Consider the following 13,016-nt stretch of genomic DNA (forward strand, 5'->3'; position numbering starts at 1 on the left):
CCCATCCCCCATGTCCACCCCATGTCTCTACCACCCCATGTCCCATCCCCCATGTCCACCCCATGTCCCTACCACCCCATGTCCCATCCCCCCATGTCCACCCCATGTCCCTACCACCCCATGTCCCATCCCCCATGTCCACCCCATGTCTCTACCACCCCATGTCCCATCCCCCCATGTCCACCCCATGTCCCTACCACCCCATGTCCCTACCACCCCATGTCTCTACCACCCCATGTCCCATCCCCCCATGTCCACCCCATGTCCCTACCACCCTATGACCCTACCGCCCTATGTCTCTACCGCCCCATGTCCCATCCCCCATGTCCACCCCATGTCTCTACCACCCCATGTCCCATCCCCCCATGTCCACCCCATGTCCCTACCACTCCCATGTCCCATCCCCCCATGTCCACCCCATGTCCCTACCACCCCATGTCCCATCCCCCCATGTCCACCCCATGTCTCTACCACCCCATGTCCCATCCCCCCATGTCCACCCCATGTCCCTACCACCCCATGTCCCTACCACCCCATGTCTCTACCACCCCATGTCCCATCCCCCCATGTCCACCCCATGTCCCTACCACCCCATGTCCCATCCCCCCATGTCCACCCCATGTCCCATCCCCATGTCCACCCCATGTCCCATCCCCCCATGTCCACCCCATGTCCCTACCACCCCATGTCCCATCCCCCCATGTCCACCCCATGTCCCTACCACCCCATGTCCCATCCCCCCATGTCCACCCCATGTCTCTACCACCCCATGTCCCATCCCCCATGTCCACCCCATGTCCCTACCACCCCATGTCTCTACCACCCCATGTCTCTACCACCCCATGTCCCATCCCCATGTCCACCCCATGTCCCTACCACCCCATGTCCCATCCCCCATGTCCACCCCATGTCTCTACCGCCCATGTCTCTACCGCCCCATGTCTCTACCGCCCCTGTCTACCGCCCCATGTCCCATCCCCCCATGTCCACCCCCCATGTCTCTACCACCCCATGTCCCATCCCCCCATGTCCACCCCATGTCTCTACCACCCCATGTCCCATCCCCATGTCCACCCCATGTCTCTACCACCCCATGTCCCATCCCCCATGTCCACCCCATGTCTCTACCGCCCCATGTCTCTACCGCCCCATGTCTCTACCGCCCCATGTCTCTACCGCATTATGTCTCTACCGCCCCATGTCCCATCCCCCCATGTCCACCTTATGTCTCTACCGCCCCATGTCTCTAACCGCCCATGTCCATACCGCCCATGTCCATACCGCCCCATGTCCATACCGCCCCATGTCTCTACCGCCCCATGTCCATACCGCCCCATGTCCATACCGCCCCCATGTCCATACCGCCCATGTCTCTGTCTCTACCGCCCCATGTCTCTACCGCCCCATGTCTCTACCACCCCATGTCTCTACCACCCCATGTCCCATCCCCCCATGTCCACCCCATGTCTCTACCGCCCCATGTTCCATCCCCCATGTCCACCCCATGTCTCTACCGCCCCATGTCCATACAGCCCCATGTCCATACCGCCCCATGTCCATACCGCCCCATGTCTCTACCGCCCCCATGTCCATACCGCCCATGTGTCTACCGCCCCATGTCTCTACCACCCCATGTCCATACCGCCCCATGTCTCTACCGCCCCATGTCTCTACCGCCCCATGTCTCTACCACCCCATGTCTCTACCACCCCATGTCCATACCGCCCCATGTCTCTACCGCCCCCATGTCTCTACCGCCCCATGTCTCTACCGCCCCATGTCTCTACCGCCCAATGTCTCTACCACCCCATGTCTCTACCGCCCTATGTCCCTACCATGTCCCTACCGCCCCATGTCCATACCGCCCCATGTCCATACCGCCCCCATGTCCATACCCCATGTCCATACCGCCCCATGTCTCTACCGCCCCATGTCTCTACCGCCCAATGTCTCTACCGCCCCATGTCTCTACCGCCCCATGTCTCTACCGCCCCATGTCTCTACCGCCCCCATGTCTCTACCACCCCATGTCTCTACCACACCCCATGTCCCATCCCCCCATGTCCACCCCATGTCTCTACACCCCATGTCCATCCTACCATGTCCACCCCATGTCTCTACCGCCCCATGTCCATACCCCCCATGTACCGCCCCCATGTCCATACCGCCCCATGTCTCTACCGCCCCATGTGTCTATGTCCATCCCCCATGTCCATACCGCCCCATGTCTCTACCACCCCATGTCTCTACCGCCCCATGTCTCTACCGCCCATGTCTCTACCGCCCATGTCTCTACCGCCCCATGTCTCTACCGCCCAATGTCATGTGTCTACCGCCCCATGTCCTACCACCCCATGTACCGCCCATGTCCATACCGCCCCATGTCCATACCCCATGTCCATACCGCCCCATGTCCATCCCCCCATGCCCATGTCCTACCGCCCCATGTCTCTACCGCCCCATGTCTCTACCGCCATACCCCCCCATGTCTCTACCCCATGTCTCATGTCTCTACCGCCCCCATGTCTCTACCACCCCATGTCTCTACCACTCCCATGTCCCATCCCCCCATGTCATGTCTCTACCGCCCCCATGTTCCATCCCCCCATGTCCCCTACCGCCCATGTCCATACCGCCCCATGTCCATACCGCCCATGTCCATACCGCCCCATGTCTCTACCGCCCCATGTCCATACCGCCCCATGTGTCTACCGCCCCATGTCTCTACCACCCCATGTCCATACCGCCCCATGTACCGCCCCATGTCTCTACCACCCCCATGTCTCTACCACCCCGCCCCATGTCCATACCGCTCCCCCATGTCTCTACCGCCCCATGTCTCTACCGCCCCATGTCTCTACCGCCCCATGTCTCTACCGCCCAATGTCTCTGGCCCCATGTCCTCTACCATGTCCCTACCATGTCCATACCGCCCCATGTCCATACCGCCCCATGTCCATACCGCCCCATGTCCATACCGCCCCATGTCTCTACCGCCCCATGTCTCTACCGCCCCCATGTCTCTACCGCCCATGTCCCTACCGCCCCATGTCTCTACCGCCCCATGTCTCTACCGCCCAATGTCTCTACCGCCCCATGTCTCTACCGCCCCATGTCTCTACCGCCCAATGTCTCTACCGCCCCATGTCTCTACCGCCCTATGTCCCTACCATGTCCCTACCGCCCCATGTCCCTACCGCCCTATGTCCCTACCGCCCTATGTCCCTACCGCCCTATGTCCCTACCATGTCCCTACCGCCCTATGACCCTACCGCCCTATGACCCTACCGCCCCATGTCCCTACCGCCCTATGGCCAGTCCGTTTCTGTCAAAAGGACATGTTTTATTAAAGCCTCACCTGGCCATGACCCCACTGTCAGGGGTCATTATTTTATTATTATTATTGTCATTATTATTTTATTGTCATTATTATTGTCACTATTATTATTGTTATTATTTTATTATTGTCATTATTTTATTATTGTTATTATTGTTGTTGTCATTATTATTATTGTCATAATTGTTATTCTACCTTCCTGTCGTTGTGTTGCAGGTGATGATGAGCTCTTCCTGATGAAGCTCATTAATCGGCCCATGTTGATCCTGCGTGAGGGAGAACGGTTTTGTGTGTCATCACAAGAGCTCCAACACGCTGGATGCCAACCGATCCGCTATGACATCTTCTTACTGCTTTTCAGCGATGGCGCCTACCACATAAAAAGTCAGTGTTTGTGGGTGTGTGTGTGTGTGTGTGTGTGTGTGTGCTTGCATGGATGCATGTTTGCATTTGTGTGCATGTCTTCATGTACCATGTATGTGTAAATGTTCTATCTGCATGTGTTCTACTGTCTTAGAACTATGCCACATTTTACTCTATCAGTATTACTACAAAGTACACCAAACCAAGTATGTCACTCTTTATCTCTAACTAACAGTAATGTTGTCCATCTCCACCAGGCGTAGGTGGAAAGTTCTGGTATGTCTCCAGCAGCGGCCTGGTGTGCTCAGACGGAGACAAGCCTGAGGACTTCTTCCTGGAGTTCCTGGAGCACGGGCGGGTGGGCATCAAGGGCAAGAACGGCAAGTACCTGCGCGGGGACAGTGGCACGCTGAAGGGCGACGCAAATTACCGTGGACCCCTCCTGTCTCTGGGAGTACTAACCTGGCGCGACCTCCTGACGACCCCTGAAGCCCATGGAGGGGTGGAGGGAGAGGGAGGACCTGGTTCCCACCTGGGTTCACAGCTCAACCAACAACGATACTTTACACAGACTGACTGGGGAACATTTTCACTACTCTCTTTTCTACTTTAGCGGCAAAGGAGAGTAGTTCCCACTTCTTTGTTTTGTTTTGCAAAAAGTGAAAATGTGTAGAAAGTTTCTTTGTGTTTATATTATTATATTTGATTTGTTTTCCAAAAAAAGCATTGGTTACCTAAATAGTTTTTTTCCCAAGTGACATTGCCAACATCAACAACAGCGAATACTTAATCAAATCTGCTAATTTTGGTCACTCACACAGCCTATAAAAAAACATCAGATTCTGTATAGCGGTCCTTAAATTATTATCTGATGCCTGAATAAAGGCAGCTGTTCACATCAATATGTCTTTGTTGTGATGTTTACTGTTGTCTTTAACAACAGTGTATCAGTACGATGATTATCCAACACTGCTCCCAAACATACTCACTGCTTCCAAAGAGGACACGAATCAGCTTCCAAAATGCCCAAATTAATGGTGTAGTATACCAGACCAGAGTAGCCCAAATGACCCTGTTTGAGTAGCCCAAATGACCCTGTTTGAGTAGCCCAAATGGCCCTGTTTGAGTAGCCCAGAGTAGCCCAAATGGCCCTGTTTGAGTAGCCCAAATGGCCCTGTTTGAGTAGCCCAAATGGCCCTGTTTGAGTAGCCCAAATGGCCCTGTTTGAGTAGCCAAGAGTAGCCCAAATGGCCCTGTTTGAGTATCCCAAATGGCCATGTTTGAGTAGCCCAGAGTAGCCCAAATGGCCATGTTTGAGTAGCCCAGAGTAGCCCAAATGGCCCTGTTTGAGTAGCCCAGAGTAGCCCAAATGGCCCTGTTTGAGTAGCCCAAATGGCCCTGTTTGAGTAGCCCAAATGGCCCTGTTTGAGTAGCCCAAATGGCCCTGTTTGAGTAGCAAGAGTAGCCAAATGGCCCTGTTTGAGTAGCCCAGAGTAGCCCAAATGGCCCTGTTTGAGTAGCCCAGAGTAGCCCAAATGACCCTGTTTGAGTAGCCCAGAGTAGCCAAAATGGCCCTGTTTGAGTAGCCAAGAGTAGCCCAAATGACCCTGTTGGAATCATCTTACAATGCAATACGATCCTTCTTCCCTTCCTTGAAGTAATCCCTGATTTGACATGACTGATGTAAGCAACCATGCATGTCAGATCAGTGATGACTTGGAGGATGTATTTAAAGAGTAGTCTAGCAGGGCCAATGTCTGGTCCCGCTACAGATTATACAGATAATTTGAATTAAATATAACAAAGACAGGAAAACATCAGTTGTCCACTATGTCGGATCATTCAGTAGTATCACAGTACTAGATAGTTGTAAGATATCAACATGAGGGAAAAGCAAGAGATCAACATTGTTTGCGTAGGGAGCGTACTACAAGGGCCATTTGAAATGTTCTAATCCCGTCAAATTCAATTCTGGACCTCGAAGCCAGTTCCACTGCATTTTCTTCATTCTTCACCTCTTATCAGGGACTGATTTAGACCTGGGACACCAGGTTTGTGCAATGAATTATCAGGTGGAACAGAAAAGCATCAGGACCTCGTCGGGTCAGAGTTGACTACACCTGTTCTAACCCTCTGACTCTATGTATTGGTGACTGTATGGGCTGTACTCTATCATGTCAGTCTACAAGTCTGCAGTCACAAGACGATAAAACCAGCGAGGAAAAACTGTGTTTCAGGGAATCCGTTTGACCAGGGCAAAGCACAGAATCATAATTATTTAGGATGCTATTTAGATCAGTGATTCTGGCAGACTGACTGCAATGTTGTGAAACTCAAGCACGCACAACATTATCAAGTGCTGCTCTGATTTCCTGCCTTGGGACTTTAAAAAAAATCTTCCACGGTGCACCCATTGAGTTGCAAAGAGGGCCCACCCACATTTGCTGTTTTACCAACTGGGACAGCAGGGATAGCGCCATTGAGGGCTAACTCCATTTTAAAGTGGTACATTTCTGTCAATTACCACAAACTGGCTTTGTGGCACCAGCCCTCGAGTGTGCCCTCTCCCATCCTATACCCTCTCCTTGAGCCTCTGTCCTGCAATCAACTCGCCCGAAAGACTTCCAATTCTACCATGGAGGTACCACATCTGCAACAGTTTAGTCTGAACCAATTAAGACCAAAGGTTCTGTGACGTGTGAGTTTGTGATCAAGTGTCTCCAAAGCATACAGCCCTATCAGCTGAAGAGGAGCCGCGGACCCAGCTTTAAACACTACAACAAGGATGTAATGTCAGTCAAATAGATTTAGATTTTTGTCTATAAAAGTGTTGACGATAATAAAATAAACAATGCCCATACATGTTGTTTGTTTAGCTGCTTCATGTCAACTAATTGTTCAACTCCAGTCTAGTGACTGACAGACCACATGATGTTGTCAACGTAACCAACAGTCATCTTCTTAGTGTTGTCGGACCATAGTGTCTATTGAACTATGACTCTCAAATCCAGTCTATCAGTTAGTGTGGATCACCTGAAGAGTGATGCAGCACAACTTATCCACACACTAGCAGCACAGTTCACCCAGTATGTAGTAGTAGTAGTGTCACAGTCCATCCTAGTAACACAGTCCATCCAGTAGGTAGTAGTAGTGTCACACTTTAGCAGCACAGTCCATCCAGTAGGTAGTAGTAGTGTCACACTCTAGCAGTCCATCCAGTAGGTAGTAGTAGTGTCACACTCAGTCCATCCAGTAGGTAGTAGTAGTGTCACACTCTAGCAGCACAGTCCATCCAGTAGGTAGTAGTAGTGTCACACTAGCAGCACAGTCCATCCAGTAGGTAGTAGTGCAATGCATTGATTTAGTGCTGATATTGTGGTGTAGAAATGGCTCTTAGGACTCTTCTACAGGTGTTTGTCTCCCCATATCTCTATCCCACTCTGGAGGTATCCTGAAGAGAGTCCTATAGGGTTTATTGTAAGTGCTTGTGCTCGTCTGTCCTGGTGTGTGTTTACCCCTCTGTTCCCCATCATGTCCTGGTGGGTGATTGTTTATTGTAAGTGTTTGTGCTCGTCTGTCCTGGTGTGTGTTTACCCCTCTGTTCCCCCTCATGTCCTTGTGGGTGATTGTTTATTGTAAGTGTTTGTGCTCATCTGTCCTGGTGTGTGTTTACCCCTCTGTTCCCCCTCATGTCCTGGTGGGTGATTGTTTATTGTAAGTGCTTGTGCTCGTCTTACCTGGTGTGTGTTTACCCCTCTGTTCCCCCTCATGTCCTTGTTGGTGATTGTTTATTGTAAGTGTTTGTTGCTCGTCTGTCCTGGTGTGTGTTTACCCCTCTGTTCCCCCTCATGTCCTTGTGGGTGATTGTTTATTGTAGTGTTTGTGACGTCTGTCATGGTGTGTATTTATCCCTCTGTTCCCCCTCATGTCCTTGTGGGTGATTGTTTATTGTAAGTGTTTGTTGCTCGTCTGTCCTGGTGTGTGTTTACCCCTCTGTTCCCCCTCATGTCCTTGTGGGTGATTGTTTATTGTAAGTGTTTGTTGCTCGTCTGTCCTGGTGTGTGTTTACCCCTCTGTTCCCCCTCATGTCCTTGTGGGTGATTGTTTATTGTAAGTGTTTGTGCTCGTCTGTCCTGGTGTGTGTTTACCCCTCTGTTCCCCCTCATGTCCTTGTGGGTGATTGTTTATTGTAAGTGTTTGTGCTCGTCTGTCCTGGTGTGTGTTTACCCCTCTGTTCCCCCTCATGTCCTGGTGGGTGATTGTTTATTGTAAGTGCTTGTGCTCATCTGTCCTGGTGTGTATTTACCCCTCTGTTACAAACGAAGCGTGTGTTTAGTGAGTCCTCCAGATCAGAGGCAGTAGAGATGACCAGGGATGTTGTCTTGATAGGTGTGTGAGTTGGACCATTTTCATGACCTGCTAAGCATTCAAAATGTAACGAGTACTTTTCAGTGTCAGGGAAAATGTCAAAAGTACATTATTTTATTTAGGAATGTAGTGAAGTAAAAGTGAACGTTGTCAAAAATGTAAATAGTAAAGAACAAATAACCCCAAAAATCCCTTAAGTAGTACTTTAAAGTATTTTTACTGAAGTACTTTACACCACTGATCTGCAAGCTCGGTTTAAAGTGTCACCGGAGGCACATCTGTCCCACACGTTCTAGAAGCTCACACTAATGAGTCCAGTTGATTGTGTTTTTAAGGACAGTGGATTTCCAATATATTTTGACAGATTTAACAACTCAGAGGCTTTGTGGTTAGTGTCCGCCCTGAGATTGGAAGGTTGGGGGTTTGATTTTATACTCAGCATTAAGGTGATGAATTGCGGATAAGGCCCTGAGACAGACGAGCATCCTGGGGGTTGTACATCAAGCTGCATCAACCTACAGAAACAGTTAACAGGCTGCTGCACTAGGGCCATTCTGGCTCAGAGAAGGCTTACAACCTACAGAAACAGGCAACAGGCTGCTGCACTAGGGCCATTCTGGCTCAGAGAAGGCTTACAACCTACAGAAACAGGCAACAGGCTGCTGCACTAGGGCCATTCTGGCTCAGAGAAGGTTTACAACCTACAGAAACAGGCAACAGGCTGCTGCACTAGGGCCATTCTCTCAGAGAAGGTTTACAACCTACAGAAACAGAAGGCTTACAGGGCCATTCCTCAGAGAAGGCTTACAACCTACAGAAACAGGCAACAGGCTGCTGCACTAGGGCCATTCTGGCTCAGAGAAGGCTTACAACCTACAGAAACAGTTAACAGGCTGCTGCACTAGGGCCATTCTGGCTCAGAGAAGGCTTACAACCTACAGAAACAGTTAACAGGCTGCTGCACTAGGGACATTCTGTCTCAGAGAAGGTTTACAACCTACAGAAACAGGCAACAGGCTGCTGCACTAGGGACATTCTGGCTCAGAGAAGGTTTACAACCTACAGAAACAGGCAACAGGCTGCTGCACTAGGGACATTCTGGCTCAGAGAAGGCTTACAACCTACAGAAACAGTTAACAGGCTGCTGCACTAGGGACATTCTGTCTCAGAGAAGGCTTACTTCTTTCTCCTTAGACAGATTTGATTTACATGGGGATATAGATGAGAATGGAAGACACAGTAGAAAAAGGTAGACAGGGATTGAACCCCGGTTCATTTTGTGTCAAGAGTGTTATAATTTGACATGACACTGCACCAGTTGATTGTTAATGTAGGTTGAATTGGCTGTACTCTCTTAGAGAAAAAGGTGGAACCTAAAAGGGTTATTTGGCTGTCCCCATAGGACACTCAAACTCAACTCTGGACCTCAAAGCCAGTTCCACTGCATTTTCCTTATTGTTGCCCTCTAATCAGGGACTGATTTACACCTGGGACAACAGGTGGGTGCAATTAATTACCAGGTAGAACAGAAAACCTGCAGGCTCTGGACCTCAAATACCCCTGCCATAGGATAGGAGAACCCTTTGAAGAACCCTTTTTGGTTCCAAGTAGAACCCTTTGAGTTCCACGTAGAACCCTTTACATAGAGTGGTCTACATGGAACCCAAAATAGTTTTATCTGGAACCAAAGGGGGTTCTACCTAGAACCAAAAAGGGTTGTCCTATGGGGACAGCCGAAGAACCTCTTTGGAATCCTTTATTCTAAGAGTGTACTAGTTCATCAAACAAGGCTGTACTGGTACATCTACACTGCTGCAACACAACTGACCACTGTAGGAGCTACTGAAGTTTCTTCATCCATGACGTGTTGACCAATTGAAATCAACAGGGACTTGTAGTAACACTTGATGTTAAAGCCTAAAGGGTATAATGCATTGTAAGACTTGATGTTAAAGCCTAAAGGGTATAATGCATTGTAAGACTTGATGTTAAGGGGTATAATGCATTGTAAGTGTCAGGCATATGTGTATAGGTGGCAGGGAAGTCAGCCGCAGGAGAGTCAAACGGAGTGTAAAATGGAGTCTTTTAATAAAGTCCAAGTAACATGCTCCATAACACTAAATAGACAAATTAATAATAAAATAAATATGGGTACGAAGACCCGTCGCGCACCTATACAAAAACACTACACTGACGATAAACAATCTCTGACAAAGACATGAGGGGAAACAGAGGGTTAGATACACAACAGGTAATGAATGGGATTGAAAACAGGTGTGTGGGAAGACAAGACAAAACCAATGGAAAATGAAAAATGGATCAATGATAGCTAGAAGACCGTGACGCGAACGCCGAGCACCGCCCGAACAAGGAGAGGCAACGACTTCGGCAGAAGTCGTGACAGTAAGACTTGATGTTAAAGGCTATAATGCATTGTAAGACTTGCCATGGGCACATATGATCCCCTTACAATCATCTCATAATAAATCCTGACTGAATACCTTCCATTTTGAGTCGATTGACACATAGGAAGACAAAGGGTAATTATAAGCCTTGTCATAATGCTCATTCATCTTTATATCACGTCATAAAGCACTATATCTGCAGGCTATATTTATATTGTTACCAGACTTGCTACTCTTATTTAGTTATTTGGTTGAGGTTTGTCTTTGAGAGTCACACACCATGTAATTCCTTTTTGATCATGGCCCTGAGCTCTACAATCTCCATGAAACAGAATGTTTCTGCAGATTAGGGTTTGGACCACGCTTCTGTGAACATCAAATGGAACACATTTTGACGCTGAACGTTAATTAAAAAGTGTAAGTGAAACATCCTATTGACCTTCTTATTCTTTATGTAGTTCTTTAGTATCTATCAATCAAATGTACAGTTGAAGTCGGCAGTTTACATACACCTTAGCCAAATACATTTAAACTCAATTCCTGCCATTTAATCCTAGTAAAGATCTCTGTTTTAGGTCAGTTAGAATCACCACTTCATTTTAAGAATGTGAAATGTCAGAATAATACTTTTCACACCAAAGTACGTTCATCTCTAGGAGACAGAACGCGTCTCCTTCCTGAGCGGTATGACGGCTGCGTGGTCCCATGGTGTTTATACTTGCGTACTATTGTTTGTACAGATGAATGTGGTACCTTCAGGCGTTTGGAAATGGCTCCCAAGGATAAACCAGACTTGTGGAGGTCTACAATTTTATTTCTGATTTCTTTTGATTTTCCCATGACGTCAAGCAAAGAGGCACTGAGTTTGAATGTAGGCCTTGAAATACATCCACAGGTACACCTCCAATTGACTCAAATGATGTCAATTAGCCCATCAGAAGTTTCTGAAGCCATGACATAATTTTCTGGAATTTTTCAAGCTGTTTAAAGGCACAGTCAACTTAGTGTATGTAAACTTCTGACCACTGGAATTGTGATACAGTGAATTATAAGTGAAATAATCAGTCTGTAAACAATTGTTGGTAAAATTACTTGTGTCATGCACAAAGTAGATGTCCTAACCCACTTGCCAAAACTATAGTTTGATAATAACAAGTAATTTGTGGAGTGGTTGAAAACCAATATTAATGACTCCAACCTAAGTGTTTGTAAACTTCCGACTTCAACTGTATTTATAAAGCCCTTTTTACATCATCAGATGTCACAAAGTGCTTATACAGAAACCCAGCCTAAAACCCCACATCTGGGTGGTAGCCTGACTAGGAAACAGGTTGTCGGCTCCCTAATCTAGTGCATAGGCTTTTGCTCAGTGGGCTACAGCCTTGATATGCACAAGAGCCTCATGCAACCCAGGGATCACTCCATGTCAATTGGGGACAAGAGGACATGAGAGGGTGATGCATACAATTGAATCCAATACAATAATTGTGTACCCAGCTAGTTATAGAAGTAGCCTACTACTAATACCACATTCCCCATTCCAGGTAACCTGATTGATTTATTGACTGGCCATTCTAAGAAATGGTCACCATATCATTAAGAGGTCCCGAAATATAGCTCGTCATCCATTGAGTGTTTGGTGTAACGGATCAGCTGTTCCAAAACAGGTCCGCTACTGAAATGCAACATTTATTAGCAGTGCCACTGCGCATGAAAAACGTTCTAAGAGAATTGAGTAGGACTGGGCTGCAGCGTGGTAGCCAGTGCAACAAGTACCCTCTCGGTTAGGTGTAACCCATTGCTTCAATTGAGTACATATTAAGCTAATAGTTTACTATATTAATTTGAGCAAGTAGTACTGCACCTTCCATTATTCTATTGGGTTTCCCATTGACAGTCCCGCCCTCTGATTGACAGCTCTCAGATGAGAACCTTATGTTCAACCTGCTTGAGATAGAGAAAATAAGTGCGTTTTGAGTCCTTATCAGCATCTGGAAATAAAGTTTCCATTTTGAGTTTGAAGCTAGAAAAGTTTCTCAAAATAAAGTGTTTATCTATGGTGATTTATCTTCATATTACTACTAAAGCCGGCTTTTTTCTATAAAATGTATTCCTGGTGTCCTGCTCATTTACCTTATAGGACCTAATGTTTACTCTCACTACTCCTACGAACTAGCGTTGGTGTACTTACCCAGGAGTGAGGAGTGGGTTACATAAGGACCCTCTCAGTAGTGTCTAATTATACATCGGTCGGCTACTCTCTCTCCCGTTATTTACTATTTCAAAGCGCAGTTGTCTTTTATTATTCGTTCCATTATATTAGACAATATCAAAACAGACCCTCTTGACCAGATGTTGCCAAGAATAATTTGACAAGTCAGCACTGGACGGCGGGGAGAAGAATAAAGACCATGTTGGAGAGCTTTGCGCATTTCTCCATCTCGGGTGCCCGGTCCAGAACGTTATGTGATACGGATTTCTTTGTGACCATGACGTTGATTTGAATCGCTCACGGTTTTGTTTTTAACGAAGTTTAATTGACA

The 13,016-nt window shown here is 47.7% G+C and overlaps 1 pseudogene; it reads left to right on the forward strand.

Moving 5' to 3' along the window:
* LOC135539197 (fascin-2-like) overlaps positions 1 to 4,161 on the forward strand; it is a 22,362-nt pseudogene extending 18,201 nt beyond the window's left edge.
* The last annotated feature ends 8,855 nt before the right edge of the window (positions 4,162 to 13,016 follow it).

Source organism: Oncorhynchus masou, unplaced genomic scaffold (assembly GCF_036934945.1).
Source record: "Oncorhynchus masou masou isolate Uvic2021 unplaced genomic scaffold, UVic_Omas_1.1 unplaced_scaffold_1624, whole genome shotgun sequence".
In the NCBI taxonomy this organism is placed as follows: domain Eukaryota; kingdom Metazoa; phylum Chordata; class Actinopteri; order Salmoniformes; family Salmonidae; genus Oncorhynchus; species Oncorhynchus masou.